A 17,618-nucleotide genomic window follows, 5' to 3' on the forward strand; every position below is an offset into this window, starting at 1 on the left:
CTGAGCCACCCGGGCGCCCCCATGGTAATTTTATTTTAATTAATTAATTATTAATTAATTGATTTATTTATTTAGAGAACAAGCAGGGGCAGAGAGAGAAGAAAACAGAGGATCTGAAGTGGGCTCTGTGCTGACAGCAGAGAGCCCAATGTGGGGCTTGAACTCACAAACCATGAGATCATAACCTGAGCCAAAATCAGACATTTAACCAACTGAGCCACCCAAGTGCGTCTAATTTTTAAATAATATCAGAATACACAAATATTCATAGATTCAAATAAAAAAGGCTAAAGGGATATTTACCACACTTTAACAGGGATATTTCCAGAAGGTGACATTACATGAGCCTTGCACTTTATATCTCTTACATTTCTGGTCACTAAATTTTTTTATAACAGTTTCAAAATTACCATTATTATATAATAAAATGTCCTTACTTTAGCTATTGGAAAACATCATAACCTTGTCATTTTCCCAATCTTTTCCATTCAAATACAAATTCTTAAATGAAAAACAAATGTAATCAAGTTTGCCATAACTGGAAGAGTTCAAATGTAGATGAAACAAACATTTGGCACAGATACTACAAAGAAGATCTGAGCACCAAATATAATGTTTGGCTACGTGACCTCTGAATGAGTCCTGTGTTGTTTGCCATTCAACAGTTTTACCATAAAGTTCTTACCAACAAAAGTGGAAAATTTCTGAGTGTCCTTCAAAGCCCTCATACAGTCTTTAACATTCACCACGTTGTCATCTGTAAGAGAGAGAGGGGAGGGGAACAGACAAGAATCCCTGGAAAACGTAATATTAAAAAGCTCATATGAAAATCAAAACCAGCATACAATTTCTTTACTTTACATACAAGATACTTGGGATTCATTTTCACCCACTGTGCCTTGCAATTAACCTTACAAGATTGTAGATACGCTAGTTCTGATTCTACCTGTAAGGCAACTAACCTACTAAGAAAGTTGTAAGTCCAATAACTTTACTTGGTACAAACCAGCAAAGCTAGGTTTTCTATTCACAGAGCTGGAATTTCCAAACTATGTGTTAGTCACTAAATCAAGATCTATCTAAAGAGAGTGGATACCAATGAGCCCACTCCCCCACAAAATTTCTACCTGCTTGCTAAGAGTATTCTCATTAACTGTAAAAAAGGACTTTAAAAGAAAGTCTCCTCTTTAAGGACATTTACAGCAATACAAGCAAATACCTATAGATATTAGCTCAAAGGAGCCCTATTCGCTTGAACAAAAACCTTGCACACTTTCTTCAGTTACTCCTACCCAAAACAAAAAAATGGATAATAATATTTAAATGCTTACCAGAAACAAGATCTGACTGAAGAATTTTCTCTACCTCTTCTTCAGGTGACTTAATCCCAATATTGCCTAGAAAGCTCTCCAAGTTCTTCCCAGATATCATGTCACCTTCAAGCCCATCAAGAGCTAAGACAATGTCTTGTAACTCTAGAAACAGAAAAAAGTGATTCGGTAATTGAACTAACCTCTGACTTAAAAAACAACAGTAGCCATCACTCAAGACTTTTGTCAGTGGTAGTCCATGAGTTATGATCACCTCTTGAATAAGAAATCTCAGTGAAGAATCCAGCCCTCAGGAAATTCTAAGTCCAGCAAAACAATATGCTTGGTCTGCCATGTTTCTTTGGTGCTAATATAAAATTGGCACAACCAAAATGGTTGCTATGGCTGAATTTTTCACTGCAATGACACAAAGTAGTTATTTTAAACTAGAGCTCTAATGGTAGCAAACAAAATTAACTCATCCTGGTGGAAGTGAAATAGATTTCAGAATCATGAGAAATGTAAAATTGTAAACACAAGTATCACAAAGACTCACTCACCTTTTCTTTTCAATTCTACCAAGATCCAGTTGTACTCTGGCATCTGGAATTTTGCTTTATTTCCAGCCCTTTCAAAGGAGGCAGTGTTAAGTACATTCAAATCCTGGCTCCAGGATTTGTGACCTGAAACTATCTGACCTTGAGCAAATTATTACTATTTAACCCCTCTATCAAATTCAGTAGTCTTATATCTAAAATAATTTAATAATACTATCTACCTCACACAGTTAATATGGAGATTAAATATATGATGTATGAAAAACACTTAAAACAACATTAGGTATATAGCAAACACTAAGTGTCATATTAATAGCAATAAAGTTACTATTATTATTATTATTATTATTATTATTATTATTAAGCCTTCAGGAATAGCTGCAAACAGTAATCACAGCTTCTTAGTACCTTCGATCCCGCTTCACTTTCTGTCCCCCTAACATCTCAGCGAGGCAACTGCAAATGACAGTCACCTAAAAACCTGTATCAGCTCTGCTTGTTTTACCTAAAGCTTGGTTCCCTTTAAAATATGGTTTCTTTGCACAGACACCTTAAGAGGAGTCTGCTCATCCTCCCATGCTCCACATAGGACCAGGAAGCAGAGAAACACTCCTAAGATTCTGCTGTCTGGCTATTTTAGTTCCACCTTCAATCAAACCTATCCCTCCCCTGAGATTCAGGCCTGTCATTGACCTACACTACCCTCCGGACACCATCATCTACTGACTTTCTGATCACTCTTTCACCTTCTTGGAGGATCTTTGGTCACCCTGCTCATAATCCTCCCTCAGCCCCATTTCCCATTATCATCTGATGACAATAAGAATGACCTTGACCTCTCAACTCCAAAAACTTTCACTTCCTTTCCAAAGTCATCCAGATCAATGGCTATCCTTAATCCTCATCAATACCTAGAACTGCCTGCCCAACCTCTAAAATCTTCAGCTACAAGATCAGACACTGACCATAATCCCTTAAAACTGTGTGTATACTGAAGGAAAGCATAGAACTTGATCCACAATATGCCTGTTTTCTCAGCCCCTCCAAGTTTGTCAACAAATAGTCCAGGCACAGTGAACTAACCTTATCAGTCAGTAATGAAGGGAACAGTCTGAGCATATGACAGTCAACCTTGCAAGGAGACTTTTCTAAAAAGAGCAGTTTCAGGCCTGCTATGTTAACACTTTTCTTCCAGGGTGGCCCTTCCTCACTCTTCCCTGTAATTATTGGCCTTTTCTTGCACTGGCTGACAGATTCCAGTGTCAACCCCCAATCATTATGACCAGCTCCCAGATTCAGGTACCTAAACTACACCTTTCTCCTTTTTCACTGTTCTCCTTTCTCAATGGTTTAGTTTCCATTTTTTTTTTCCTTCCTCCACATAAAAAGTTATCTGTCCTGAATACCAGTCTTTCTGAACTCTGTTTTCTGATTTCAAAATTAACTACCATTTACCAAGTATATAGTATGTGCCTAATAATTAGATTATGTGCTTTATATGTGTTTTTGCAGTTGATCCTGACAACTCTAGGAGAAACGTGATTTTATTAGCTTCCTTGTTTTAAAGATGAGGAAACCAGAATGACCTACAGAGACTACCCAGCTGGTAAGTCAAAAACCCACAAACCACCATGTATCAAACTCCATAGCCCATGTTCTTTTCTACCTGTGTGCATTGTTTCCTATAGCACGGCTAATCTATTTCACTATACTATATTGATGCTAATTATGTTACGTGACCCAGGTAACATATTTATATGTCAACAGGGAATTATTAAGTACTTTTCTTAACCTAAAAGAGAAACAATGATGTTAAAAATTTTATACCAGGGCAGAGTGGTTATGAAAAATCTGAAAAGTATCTATCTACTTCTTTACACCCAGAAATGACTCCGCTTCCGTTTTCCTAAACATATACCTATGTTGTTATTCTTCTCCTGACAGCGCTCATTGACCAAACAGTCATTTGAATGTTATTCAAATAAATTACCAGTGATAATTAAGTTTTAAACTTATTTTCCCAATAGAAAAGTACACAAACTCCATGAGTATGATCTCCATTGGTTTTAGGTCTATGATTTAACTTTTAAGCAAAAATGGAAGTCAAGTGGTAGGAAATAGCCATGGTACCAAAATGCACATGGTCACTCTTGTATGTTAACAAAATCCAAAGAAAGGAACATGAGGAATGTCTACTAAAGGAAGAGGTAGAAGATTTCTGAGAAATTCTATAATATATAAGCCTTTACACAGGGTAGAGTCCTAAGTCTGAGGCTAAAAATGGTATAGAAAATTTTCATATCTGAAAAATTGTAAAGCTAGTATCTGACTTTACATAAAGTCCAGAACAAACACACACACACACACACACACACACACACACACACACACACACACACAAATAACAACAACAAAAAAAGGGATTTAAAATAGGTTACACAGGCCCCATTCCAGAAAAAGGCATTTTTCTTTCATCATGGATGCTGCCAACTTTTAATCAAAATCAAGTTTTGCCTGCCTTAAAACAGATCAATGCCAACATGGTAAGCAGAAATTAACAGAACTAGAAATTCTAAAAAACAAAACACAAAGACATCCATTCAATAAAAGTAAATTTAACAGTCACAAATAATTTACTAGTTACCTTTTAACCTGGAGGCATCACGAATATCCTTTACCACTTGTCCAAATTCTTCTATTTGTACTTCATCATCTTCTGCAAGAAAAACATTTTTTTTCAGTTTATTTATTTATTTTGAGGGGGGGGGGAGGGGAAGAGAGAGAGGGAGAGAGAGAATCCCAAGCAGGCTCCATCCTGTCAGCACAGAGCCAGACAAGGGGCTCGAGTCCACGACTGTGAGATCATGACCTGAGCTGAAATCAAGAGTTGGACAGTTAACTGATTGAGCCATTCAGGCACACCCCCACCCTCCCAGCCTTTTTCCTTTTTTAACATACACCATGGTCAAAAAGAGGATCCTAGGTCGGGAATGCTTACGTTCTTTCTCACGTTTCTAAAGCTCTGTTGAAATACTTAAGCAGTTCACTTGGTCATTTCCCCCACTTTATTCAGAGAAACTCAACTTTTATGATTTATATATTGAGGGACTCTGTAAGATTTCATTTAGAAGAAAAGGATTCTACTGCTTTACCAGCACCAAATATAAATACAAAACCAAAAATAACAAGGTTCAAAACTTTGCAAACCACTGCATTAAAATAGGAATTAAATCACATTGTACTGAAGGTCCAATAAAAGGTCTCAGTAAAAGAGAGGGAAAAAAATCGCTATTATCAGGTAGTATCATATTTTCATCAACCCTCTTCATCTCAAATATGTTAATAAACAAAACAACCAACACACTTAAAGTTCAAAATTACCAGTCTCACTTAAACAGGAGCTTAATGAAGAAAAAGGGGTAAGTAATCCTCACAGGGAAAGACAGTTCTTTGACAAAGACCGTAGACAGCATGCTCTTGTTACGAGGCTAGTTTTGCATAAACATTTCACATAAAAGAGTGTAACAGTACATTTGTAACTTCAAGGTATGAAAAATACGAAGGAGTGGAAATGTTCACCTGTGGTTGTGTACTACCTGTCTCCTACATGCAGAACATCAGCAGTAAATAATAGTCTTATTTGAAAAACTGTAGAGGTGCCTGGGTGGCTCAGTTGGTTAAGCGTCCGACTTCGGCTCAGGTCATGATCTCATGGTTCATGAGTTTGAGGCCCACAACGGGCTCTGTGCTGACAGCCCAGACCCTGGAACCTGCTTCTGATTCTGTGTCTCCCTCTCTCTCTGCCCCTCCCCCCACTCCTGCTCTGTCTCTCTGTCTCTCTCTCTCTCAGAAATAAATGCTAAAAAAAAATTTTTTAAGAAAAATTATAGTCCATGGTCTTTGTTTTACTTTGTAAACTCATTTTTGTTTTGTTTGAATCTTTTTTTACTTGCTAACTTAGTAGTGGTGGTGGCCACCACAAAGTCTATTTTACAGTATGGATATCTGAAGTCATGTTAATAAAAAAACGGGAATAGATCTCTTAACATTTCCTAACAGTCCCCTCTGTGTTCACGGGATATGCCATTTTCCAGTTACATGTTACACAACTTGAAGGTAATCAATGCATATTTGATCAATTTAGAGTAACAATAAATTAGATATTAACATTTTTTCTGTTGGACAACCAAACAATCTGAGGTTTCTTTATATTTTCTAAGTGTATATATTGGCATATCAACCAAGTACAAGATACAAGGAAAAAAAAAAGATTGACGAAAGGCAGACCGACAGTCTTATGTATCTTTTAATTGTAATATTTGGAATACTTACCATCCACTGTTGTTAATTTCAGCACAGCTAGGAATTCATTTTTTTTCAAGTTACTATTCAAGTTAGACAGAGTGGTCCACAGGTGAGAAATCTTCATCTTCCCTTTGCTGAGATTATGGAGGTTTTCAATAGCATCAGGCAATACTGAAAGGTAGATCACACACAAGTTTTACAACACCCTTGTCCAAGAAGTTAGTACAGTTAAACTATTACCTGGAACAGTCAGGAATTAAGGTTTTTATGGCTAAGAAGAATAACAAATACGTTATAAATGATTGCCAATTTTCAAATATTAAAACACAATAAAATATTGAACACCAAAATTAGTGTTTCTTTGAGGATTCTGAAATATTTCAAGAACTTATAGTGACCCACTGCTGAATAACCAATATAAAGAGTCATTTTCATTGACTTATAGATTTACAGAAGTCTGAATTCATAAACAACTCCAACTGATTAAACCATGAATTAAACCATAAAACCAAAATAGCTTTTGCTCTACATCTCCCCCGAACATCGTTCCCTGGATCTTACTTTCTCTTCAATCTACTACTGCAGACCATGGAAAGAAATTTTGTGGGGTTTTTTGTTTTGTTTTGGTTTTGGTTTTAATTCCAATGGAAAACCTTTGGAAGGTTTAAGGGGCAGGGAGTGAAATTATCTCATTACCAATGTGTAAAAGGATCACTCTACTACTGTATAGAGAACAGACTCTCTGGAAGATCAAGCAGTTAGGAAGCTAGTTCAGAGAAAAAGATGACAGTGGCTTCAGCAAGGGTAACAGTGATGAGAACAAGAAGTGGACAAACATAGGACGTGTTTGGAGAATAAAACTGGAAGTATTTTTAAAATTTTTTTTTAATTTAAGATTTTATTTTTAAGCAATCTCTACACCTGATTGTGGGGCTCAAACTTACAACCCAGAGATTAAAAGTCGCTCGCTTTATCAACTGCACCAGCCAGGTGCCCCAAGACTGAGAGTATTTACTGATGAATTGAATGAGAAGCTGGGGCCATGAAGAACTCCTAGGTTTAGAACTTAGCAGCTGAGTGGACAGTGGTGTCGAAAACTGAGGTAAGAGAGCCTAGGTAAAGAATAAGATCGTTGGACAGCAAGAATTCTTTTTTATACATATTAAGTATGAGATACATGGGGAGTCAAAAGAACAGCAATATTATTTAAAGCAATAAGATGATTCGGGAAGAGGCTTAGAGAATGGGACTCAGAATGGATCCTGGGATCATGCTAATATAAAATCCAGTCAGAAAAGAAGGAGCCAGAAAACAAGACCAAAAAAGAGCTAGGTCTACAATGGAATATTATTCCGTTATGAGAAAGAAGGAAATCCTGACATTAGGGACAAAAGAGTGACAAGCACTATGCTTGGTAAGATAAATCAGAGAAAGACAAATACTTATAAGGTCTCACATCTGAAAAAGCAGAACTCAGAAACAGAGTAGAATGGTGGTTACCAGGAAATTAGGAAGAGGCTGGTCAAGGGTACTAATTTACAATTAGAAGATGAATAAATTCTGGGCATCTAAGGCACAGCATTGTGATTATAGTTAGCAATACTATATACTTGAATGTTGCTAAGAGAATAAATCTTGGTGTTCTCACCACAAAAAAAGAAATGATCATTATGTGATGTGATGATGCTGTTAGTTAACACTATGGTGGTAATCGTATTGCAATATATAAGTGTATCAAATCAACACTTTGTACACCTTAAATTCACACAATGTTATATGCCAATTATATCTCAATTTTAAAGAAAAAAAAGGAAGAGCCAATAAGGTGGGGAAAAAATGAGATGACGGTGTCACAGAAAACATAAGGAGAAGAATTTTGAAGAATAAACATATTAAATTAAAAATAATGGTTGAATCATTATGCTGCACACCTGAAACTAATGTAATACTGTATGTTAATTACACTTGAGTTAAAAAAAAACTATAGAGGTAAATAAGATGAAAATAGAAAATTGGCAAATGGAGTTAACAAAGTGAGATTTAACTTTTGTAAAAAGCTAAGGTGGAATGTCAAGGTCAAAAACCTGAATGAGTGGGTTTTTTTAAGTTTATTTTATTTCTATTTTGAGAGAGACAGAGAGAATGAGAGCAGGGAAGGGACAGAGAGACAGTGGGAGACAGAGAGACAGCAGGCTCCATGCTGTCAGTCAGCACAGAGCCCAACATAGGGCTTGAACCCACGAAACTGTGAGACCATGACCCGAGCCAAAATCGAGAGTTGGATGCTCAACCAACGGAGCCACCAAGGCACCCCATGAATGAGTGTTTTTATTTTTTATTTTTGAATGTTTATTTTTGAGAGAGAGAGAGAGAGAGAGAGAGAGAGAGAGAGAGAGAGCATGAGCTGGAGAGGGGCAGAGAAAGAGGGAGACACAGAATCTGAAGCAGGTTCCAGGCTCTGAGCTGTCAGCACAGAGCCTGACACAGGGCTCAAACAGCTCAAACAGCACAGAGCCTGACACAGGGCTCATGAACAGCATGATCATGACCTGAGGCAAAGTCCAACGCTTAGCCGACTGAGCCACCCAGGTGCCCCCTATAAAGAGAGAACTGGCAATATAGAATGACAATAGCCAGATTCCCCTTCAATTTCCAATGCAAAACACACTCTATACTGAGTTAAAATATCAATAAAAATAATATTTGGTGATGAATTGAATCAGGGAAGTGGAAGTGGTGGAGCTAGGGCCATAAGGAAAAAAAAGACCAAGAATGACTCCTAACTTTTCAGCCTAAACAACTGAGTGATAAGCTCAATAGAAAGGAAAATCACCAGATGCCAGAAGTGAGGAAGAATTATTGTGTGTGTGCCTGAGCTGACGCCATGGCAGTCAGATGGTATAATGCATAAGTAGAGAACATAAGCTCTGAGTTGCTTTTTTTAAAAATTAATGCACTTATTTTGAGTGAGAGAGAGGGCATGCGGAAGGAGCAGAGAGAGGGAATCCCAAGCAGGCTTCTCACCGTTGCATGGATCCTGATGCAGGGCTTGAGCTCACAAACTGTGAAATCATGACCTGAGGTGAAATCAACAGTCAGATGCTTAACTGACTGAGCCACCCAGGCGCCCCATGAGTTGCCTTTTTTTTTGAGAGAGAGACAGAGTGTGTGCATATGGGAGAGGGGCAGAGAGAGAGAGAGAATGCTTTTTTTTTTAAAATATAACTTATTGTCAAGTTAGCTAACATACAGTGTGCTCTTGGCTTTAAGAGTAGATTCCCATGATTCATCGCTTACATACAACACCCAGTACTCATCCCAACAAGTACCCTCCTCAATGCCCATCACCCATTTTCCCCTCCCCCACAGTCTCCCCATCAATCCTCAGTCGTTCTCTGTATTCAGGAGTCTCTTATGGTTTGCCTTCCTCCCTCTTTGTTTGAAACTATTTTTTTCCTCTTCCCTTCCCTCATGGTCTTTGGTTAAGTTTCTCAAATTCTACATATGAGTGAAAACATGATATCTCTCTTGCTCTGACTTATTTCACTTAACATAATACCCTCCAGTTCCATCCATGTTGTTGCAAATGGCAAGATTTCATTCTTTCTCATTGCCGGTAGTATTCTGGTGTGTGTGTGTGTGTGTGTGTGTGTGTGTGTGTGTGTGTGTGTGTATCACATCTTTTTTATCCATTCATCAGTGGATGGACATTGGCTCTTTCCATAATGTGGCTATTGTTGATAGTGCTATTATAAACATTGGGGTACACGTGCCCCTATGAATCAGCACTCCTGCATCCTTTGGATAAATTCCTAGTAGTGCTATTGCTGGGTTGTAGGGTAATTCTATTTTTAATTTCTTGAGGAACCTCTACACTGTTTTCCAGGGAGGCTGCACCAGTTTGCACTCCCACCAAAAGTGCAAGAGGGCTCCCATTTCTCCACATCCTCACCAACATCTGTTGTTTCCTGAGTTGTTAATTTTAGCCACTCTGACCTGTGTGAGGTGGTATCTCAGTGTGGTTTTGATTTGTATTTCCCTAATGATGAGCGATGTTGAGCATCTTTTCATGTGTCTGCTGGCCATCTGGATGTCTTCTTTGGAAAAGTGTCTGCTCATGTCATCTGTCCATTTCTTCACTGGTTTGTTTGTCGGGTGTTGAGCTTGGTAAGTTCTTTATAGATTTTGGATACTAACCTTTATCTGATATGTCATTTGTAAATATCGTCTTCCATTCGATCAGTTGCCTTTTAGTTTTGTTGATTGTTTCCTTGGCTGTGCAGAAACTTTTTATCTTGATGAGGTCCCAATAGTTCATTTTTGCTTTTATCTCCCTTGCCTTCAGAGACGTATCAAGTAAGAAGTTGCTGTGGCTGAGGTCAAAGAGGTTGTTGACTGTTTTCCCCTCTAGGGTTTTGATGGTTTCCTGTCTCACATTTAGGCCCTTCATCCACTTTGAGTTTATTTTTGTGTATGGTGTGAGAGAGTGGTCCAGTTTCATTCTTCTGCTTGTTACTGTACAGGTCTTCCAGCACTATTTGCCAAAGAGACTTTCTTTTTTTCCTTGGATACTCTTCCCTGCTTCATCAAAGATTAATTGGCCATACCTTTGTGAGTCCAATTCTGGGTTCTGTATTCTACTCCACTGGTCTATGTGCCTATTTTTGTGCCAATACCATACTGTCTTGATGATTACAGCTTTGTAGTAGAGGCTGAAGTCTGGGATTGTGATGCTTCCTACTTTGGTTTTCCTGTTCAACATTACTTTGGCTATTCAGGGTCTCATGTGGTTCCCTACAAATTTGAAAGATTGTTTGTTCTAGCTCTGAGAAGAATGCTGGTGCAATTTTGAGTGGGATTACACTGAATGTGTAGATTGCTTTGGGTACTATCCACATTTTAACAATATTTTTTCTTCCAATCCATGAGCCTGGAATGCCTTTCCATTTCTTTGTGTCTTCTTCAATTTCTTTCATAAGTTTTCTACAGTTTTCAGCATACAGATCTTTTACCTCTTTGGTTAAACTTATTCCTAGGTATTTTATGGTTCTCGATACAATTGTAAATGGGATCGATTCTTTGATTTCTCTTACTATTGCTTCATTCTTGGTGTATAGAAATGCAACCAATTTCCGTACATTGGTTTTATATCCTGCGACTTTGCTGAATTCATGTATCAGTTCTAGTTTTTTGGTGGAGTCTTTTGAGTTTTCCATGTAGAGTATCATGTCATCTGCAAAAAATGAAAGTTTGACTTCTTTGCCAATTTGGACGCCTTTTATTTCCTTTTGTTGTCTGATTGCTGAGGCTAGGACTTCCAACACTATATTAAACAACAGTGGTGAGAGTAGACATCCCTGTTGTATTCCTGATCTCAGTGGGTAAACTCTCAGTTTTTCCCCATTGAGGATGATATTAGCTTGGGCTTTTCATATGTAGATTTGATGATGTTAAGATATGTTCCTTCTATCCCAACTTTCTGGAGGGTTTTTACTAATGATGCTGTATTTTGTCAGATGCTTTTTCTGCATCTATTGACAGGATCATATTGTTCTTATCCTTTCTTCTATCGATGTGATATACCACATTGATTGATTTGCGAATATTGAACCAGTCCTGCAGCCCAGGAATGAATCCCACTTGATCATGGTTAATAATTCTTTTAATATACTGTTGAATTCAATTTGCTAGTATCTTGTTGAGAATTTTTGCATCCATGTTCATCGGGGATATTGGCCTGTAATTCTTTTTAGTGGGGTCTCTGTCTGGTTTGGGAATCGAGGTAATGCTGGCTACATAGAATTAGTCCAGAAGCCTTCCTTCCATTTCTATTGTTTGGAACAGCTTGAGAAGAATAGGTACTAACTCTGCTTTAAATGTCTGGTAGAAGTCCCTTGGGTAGCCATCTGGCCCATTTGTTGGGACTCATTTGTTGGGAGATTTTTGATAACTGATTCAATTTCTTCACTGGTTGTGGGTCTGTTCAAATTTTCTATTTCTTCCAGTTTGAGTTTTGGTAGTGTGTGGGTGTCTAGGAATTTGTCCAATTTCTTACAGATTGTCCAGTTTGTTGGCATATAATTTTTCACAGTATTCTCTAATAATTGTTTGTATTTCTGTGGTGTTGGTTGTGATCTCTCCTCTTTCATCTGTGATTTTATCTATTTGGGTTCTCTCTCTTTTCTTTTTGAGAAGTCTGGCTAGGGTTTTATCAATTTTGTTTATTGTTTCCAAAAACCACCTCTTAGATTAATTGATCTGTTCTACTGTGTTTTTTGTTTTTTGGGTTTTTTTGGATTCCATATTGTTTAGTTCTGCTCTAATCTTTATTATTTCTCTTCTTCTGCTGGCTTTGGGGTTTCTTTGCTGCTCTGCTTCTAGTTCCTTTAGGTGTGAGGGTAGATTCTGTTTTGGGGACTTTTCTTGTTTCTTGAGATAGGCCTGGATTGCAGTGTATTTTCCTCTTAGGACTGCCTTTGCTGCATCCCAAAGGGTTGGGAATGTTTTATTTTCATTCTCATTTGCTTCCATATATTTTTAAATTTCTTCTTTAACTGCCTAATTGACCCACTGATTCTTTAGTAGGATGTTCTTTAACCTCCATGCATTAGGAGGCTTTCCAAATTTTGTCTTGTGGTTGATTTCAAGTTTCATAGCATTGTGATCTGAAAATATTCATGGTATGATCTCAATCCTTTTATATTTATTTAGGGCTGCTTTGTGACCCAGTATGTGATCTATTTTGGAGAATATTCCATGTGCACTCGAGAAGAATGTGTATTCTGCTGCTTTTGGATAAAAAGTTCTGAATATATTTGTCAACTCCATCTGGTCCAGGGTATCATTCAAGACCGTTGTTTCTTTATTAATTTTCTGCCTAGGTCATCTCTCCATTACTGTAAGTGGAGTATTAAAGTCATCCACAGGGAAGATGGCGGCGTAGGAGGATGCCGGGCTCACCGCATCCTGCTGATCACATAGATTCCATCTACACCTGCCTAAATAACCCAGAAAACTGCCAGAAGACTAGCAGAACGGAGTCTCCGGAGCCAAGCATAGACGAGAGGACCATGGAAGAGGGTAGGAAGGGCGGAGAGGCAGTGCGTGCTACAGACTGGCGGGAGGGAGTCAGGGCAGAAGGGCAGCCCGCCGGGCAAGCAGAGCCCCCGAGTCTGGCTTGCAAAAGCGGAGGGGCTGGACGGAGTGTGTTCAGACAGCAAGCAGGACTTAACATCTGGAAGGTTATAAGTTAACAGCTCTGCTCAGAGAGCGGGAAGGCTGGAGGACAACGGGAGGGAGAGTTGTTGAGCCCCGGACGACAAAGCTCAAATTGGTGGGGAACAAAGGCGCTCGCCAGCGCCATCTCCCTCGCCCATCCCCCAGCCAAAATCCCAAAGGGAACCGGTTCCTGCCAGGGAACTTGCTTGCACCGCGCAAACATCCAACGTTGTGCTTCTGTGGATCCATCCCACTGGCGGCGGGTCTGACTCCCTCCCGGTGCCGCAGGGCCCCTCCAGAAGCTGATCACGGAAGGATAAGCTAGCTGAGCCTGCCCCTCCCGCCCCTGTGCACCTTGCCGATCCACCACAGCTAATACGCCAGATCCCCAGCACCATAAGCCTGGCAGTGTGCAAGTAGCCCAGATGGGCCACGGCACGCCACCCCACAGTGAATCCCGCCCCTAGGAGAGGGGAAGAGAAGGTACACACCAGTCTGACTGTGGCCCCAGTGGTGGGCTGGGGGCAGACATCAGGTCTGACTGCGGCCCCACCCACCAACGCAAGTTATTCAAGACAGCACAGGAGAAGTGCCCCGCAGTTCCGCACCACTCCAGGGACTATCCAAAATGACCAAACGGAAGAATTCCCCTCAAAAGAATCTCCAGGAAATAACGACAGCTAACGAACTGATCAAAAACAATTTAAACAATATAACAGAAAGTGAATTTAGAATAATAGTCATAAAATTAATCGCTGGGCTTGAAAAAAGTGTAAAGGACAGCACAGAATCTATTGCTACAGAGATCAAGGGACTAAGGAACAGCCAGGAGGAGCTAAAAAATGCTATAAATGAGCTGCAAAATAAAACAACCACGGCTCGGATTGAAGAGGCAGAGGAGAGAATAGGTGAACTAGAAGATAAAATTATGGAAAAAGAGGAAGCTGAGAAAAAGATAAAAAAAATCCAGGAGTATGAGGGGAACATTACAGAACTAAGTGATGCACTAAAGAGAAATATTCTACACATAATTGGTATTCCAGAGGAGGAAGAGAGAGGGAAAGGTGCTGAAGATGTACTTGAAGAAATCATAGCTGAGAACTTCCCTGATCTGGGGAAGGAAAAAGGCATTGAAATCCAAGAGGCACAGAGAACTCCCTTCAGACGTAACTTGAATCGATCTTCTGCATGACATATCATAGTGAAACTGGAAAAGTACAAGGATAAAGAGAAAATTCTGAAAGCAGCGAGGGATAAATGTGCTCTTACATATAAAGGGAGACCTATAAGACTTGTGACTGATCTCTCTTCTGAAACTTGGCAGGCCAGAAAGGAATGGCAGGAGATCTTCAATGTGATGAACAGAAAAAAATATGCAGCCAAGAATCCTTTATCCAGCAAGTCTGTCATTTAGAACAGAAGGAGAGATAAAGGTCTTCCCAAACAAACAAAAACTGAAGGAATTCGTCACCACTAAACCAGCCCTACAAGAGATCCTAAGGGGGATCCTGTGAGACAAAGTACCAGAGACGTCGCTACAAACATGAAACCTACAGACATCACAATGACTCTAAACCCATATCTTTCTATAATAACACTGAATGTAAATGGATTAAATGTGCCAACCAAAAGACATAGGGTATCAGAATGGATAAAAAAGCAAGACCCATCTATTTGCTGTCTACAAGAGACTCATTTTAGACCTGAGGACACCTTCAGATTGAGAGTGAGGGGATGGAGAACTATTTATCATGCCACTGGAAGTCAAAAGAAAGCTGGAATAGCCATACTTATATCAGACAAACTAAACTTTAAATTAAAGGCTGTAACAAGAGATGAAGAAGGGCATGATATAATGATTACAGGGTCTATCCATCAGGAAGAGCTAACAATTATAAATGTCTATGTGCCAAATACAGGAGCCCCCAAATATATAAAACAATTACTCACAAACATAAGTAACCTTATTGATAAGAATGTGGTAATTTCAGGGGACTTTAACACTCCACTTACAGAAATGGATAGATCATCTAGACACACAGTCAATAAAGAAACAAGGGCCCTGAATGATACATTAGATCAGATGGACTTGACAGATATATTTAGAGCTCTGCATCCCAAAGCAACAGAATATACTTTCTTCTCGAGTGCACATGGAACATTCTCCAAGATAGATCACATACTGGGTCACAAAACAGCCCTTCATAAGTATATAAGAATTGAAATCATACCATGCATACTTTCAGACCACAATGCTATGAAGCTTGAAATCAACCACAGGAAAAAGTCTGGAAAACCTCCAAAAGCATGGAGGTTAAAGAACACCCTACTAAAGAATGAATGGGTCAACCAGGCAATTAGAGAAGAAATTAAAAAATATATGGAAACAAACGAAAATGAAAATACAACAATCCAAACGCTTTGGGATGCAGCGAAGGCAGTCCTGAGAGGAAAATACATTGCAATCCAGGCCTATCTCAAGAAACAAGAAAAATCCCAAATACAAAATCTAACGGCACATCTAAAGGAAATATAAGCAGAACAGCAAAGACAGCCTAAACCCAGAAGAAGAGAAATAATAAAGATCAGAGCAGAAATAAACAATATAGAATCTAAAAAACTGTAGAGCAGATCAATGAAACCAAGAGTTGGTTTTTTGAAAAAATAAACAAAATTGATAAACCTCTAGCCAGGCTTCTCAAAAAGAAAAGGGAGAGGACCTAAACAGATAAAATCATGAATGAAAATGGAATTATTACAACCAATCCCTCAGAGATACAAGCAATTATCAGGGAATACTATGAAAAATTATATGCCAGCAAACTGGACAACCTGGAAGAAATGGACAAATTCCTAAACACCCACACACTTCCAAAACTCAATCAGGAGGAAACAGAAAGCTTGAACAGACCCATAACCAGTGACGACATTGAATCAGTTATCAAAAATCTCCCAACAAATAAGAGTCCAGGACCAGATGGCTTCCCAGGGGAGTTCTACCAGACGTTTAAAGCAGAGATAATACCTATCCTTCTCAAGCTATTCCAAAAAATAGAAAGGGAAGGAAAACTTCCAGACTCATTCTATGAAGCCAGTATTACTTTGATTCCTAAACCAGACAGAAACCCAGTAATAAAAGAGAACTATAGGCCAATATTCCTGATGAATGTGGATGCAAAAATTCTCAATAAGATACTAGCAAATCGAATTCAACAGCTTCTAAAAAGAATTATTCACCATGATCAAGTGGGATTCATTCCTGGGATGCAGGGCTGGTTCAACATTCGCAAATCAATCAATGTGATACATCACATTAATAAAAGAGAAGATAAGAACCATATGATCCTGTCAATCGATGCAGAAGAGGCATTTGACAAAATTCAGCATCCTTTCCTAATAAAAACCCTCGAGAAAGTCGGGATAGAAGGAACATACTTTAACATCATAAAAGCCATTTATGAAAAACCCACAGCTAACATCATCCTCAATGGGGAAAAACTGACAGCTTTTTCCCTGAGATCAGGAACACGACAGGGATGTCCACTCTCACTGCTGTTGTTTAGCACAGTGTTGGAAGTTCTAGCATCAGCAATCAGACAACAAAAGGAAATCAAAGGCATCAAAATTGGCAAAGATGAAGTTAAGCATTTACTTTTTGCAGAAGACATGTTATTATACGTGGAAAATCCGACAGACTCCACCAAAAGTCTGCTAGAACTGATACATGATTTCAGCAAAGTTTCAGGATACAAAATCAATGTACAGAAATCAGTTGCATTCAACAGTTGCATTCATCAGTTGACAAATAAAGAAACTGATCCCATTCACAATTGTACCAAGAAGCATAAAATACCTGGGGATAAATCTAACCAAAGATGTAAAAGATCTGTATGCTGAAAACTATAGAAAGCTTATGAAGGTAATTGAAGAAGATATAAAGAAATGGAAAAACATTCCATGCTCATGGATTGGAAGAATAAATATTGTCAAAATGTCAATACTACCCAAAGCTATCTACACATTCGATGCAATCCCAATCAAAATTCCACCAGCAATCTTCTCGAAACTAGAACAAGCAATCCTAAAATTCATATGGAACCACAAAAGGCCCCGAATAGCCAAAGTAATTTTGAAGAAGACCAAAGCAGGAGGCATCACAATCCCAGACTTTAGCCTCTATTACAAAGCTATAATCATCAAGACAGCATGGTATTAGCACAAAAACAGA

General features: G+C 38.8%; 1 pseudogene; it reads right to left on the bottom strand.

The window, feature by feature from the left end:
* The window catches only part of LOC144615316 (EF-hand calcium-binding domain-containing protein 13-like), a 98,920-nt pseudogene that overhangs the window by 14,775 nt on the left and 66,527 nt on the right, over positions 1-17,618 (bottom strand).

The sequence above is a fragment of the Panthera onca genome (assembly GCF_046562875.1).
Source record: "Panthera onca isolate mPanOnc1 chromosome E1 unlocalized genomic scaffold, mPanOnc1 haplotype 2 h2.Chr16_ul_11, whole genome shotgun sequence".
Taxonomy (NCBI): Eukaryota; Metazoa; Chordata; class Mammalia; order Carnivora; family Felidae; genus Panthera; species Panthera onca.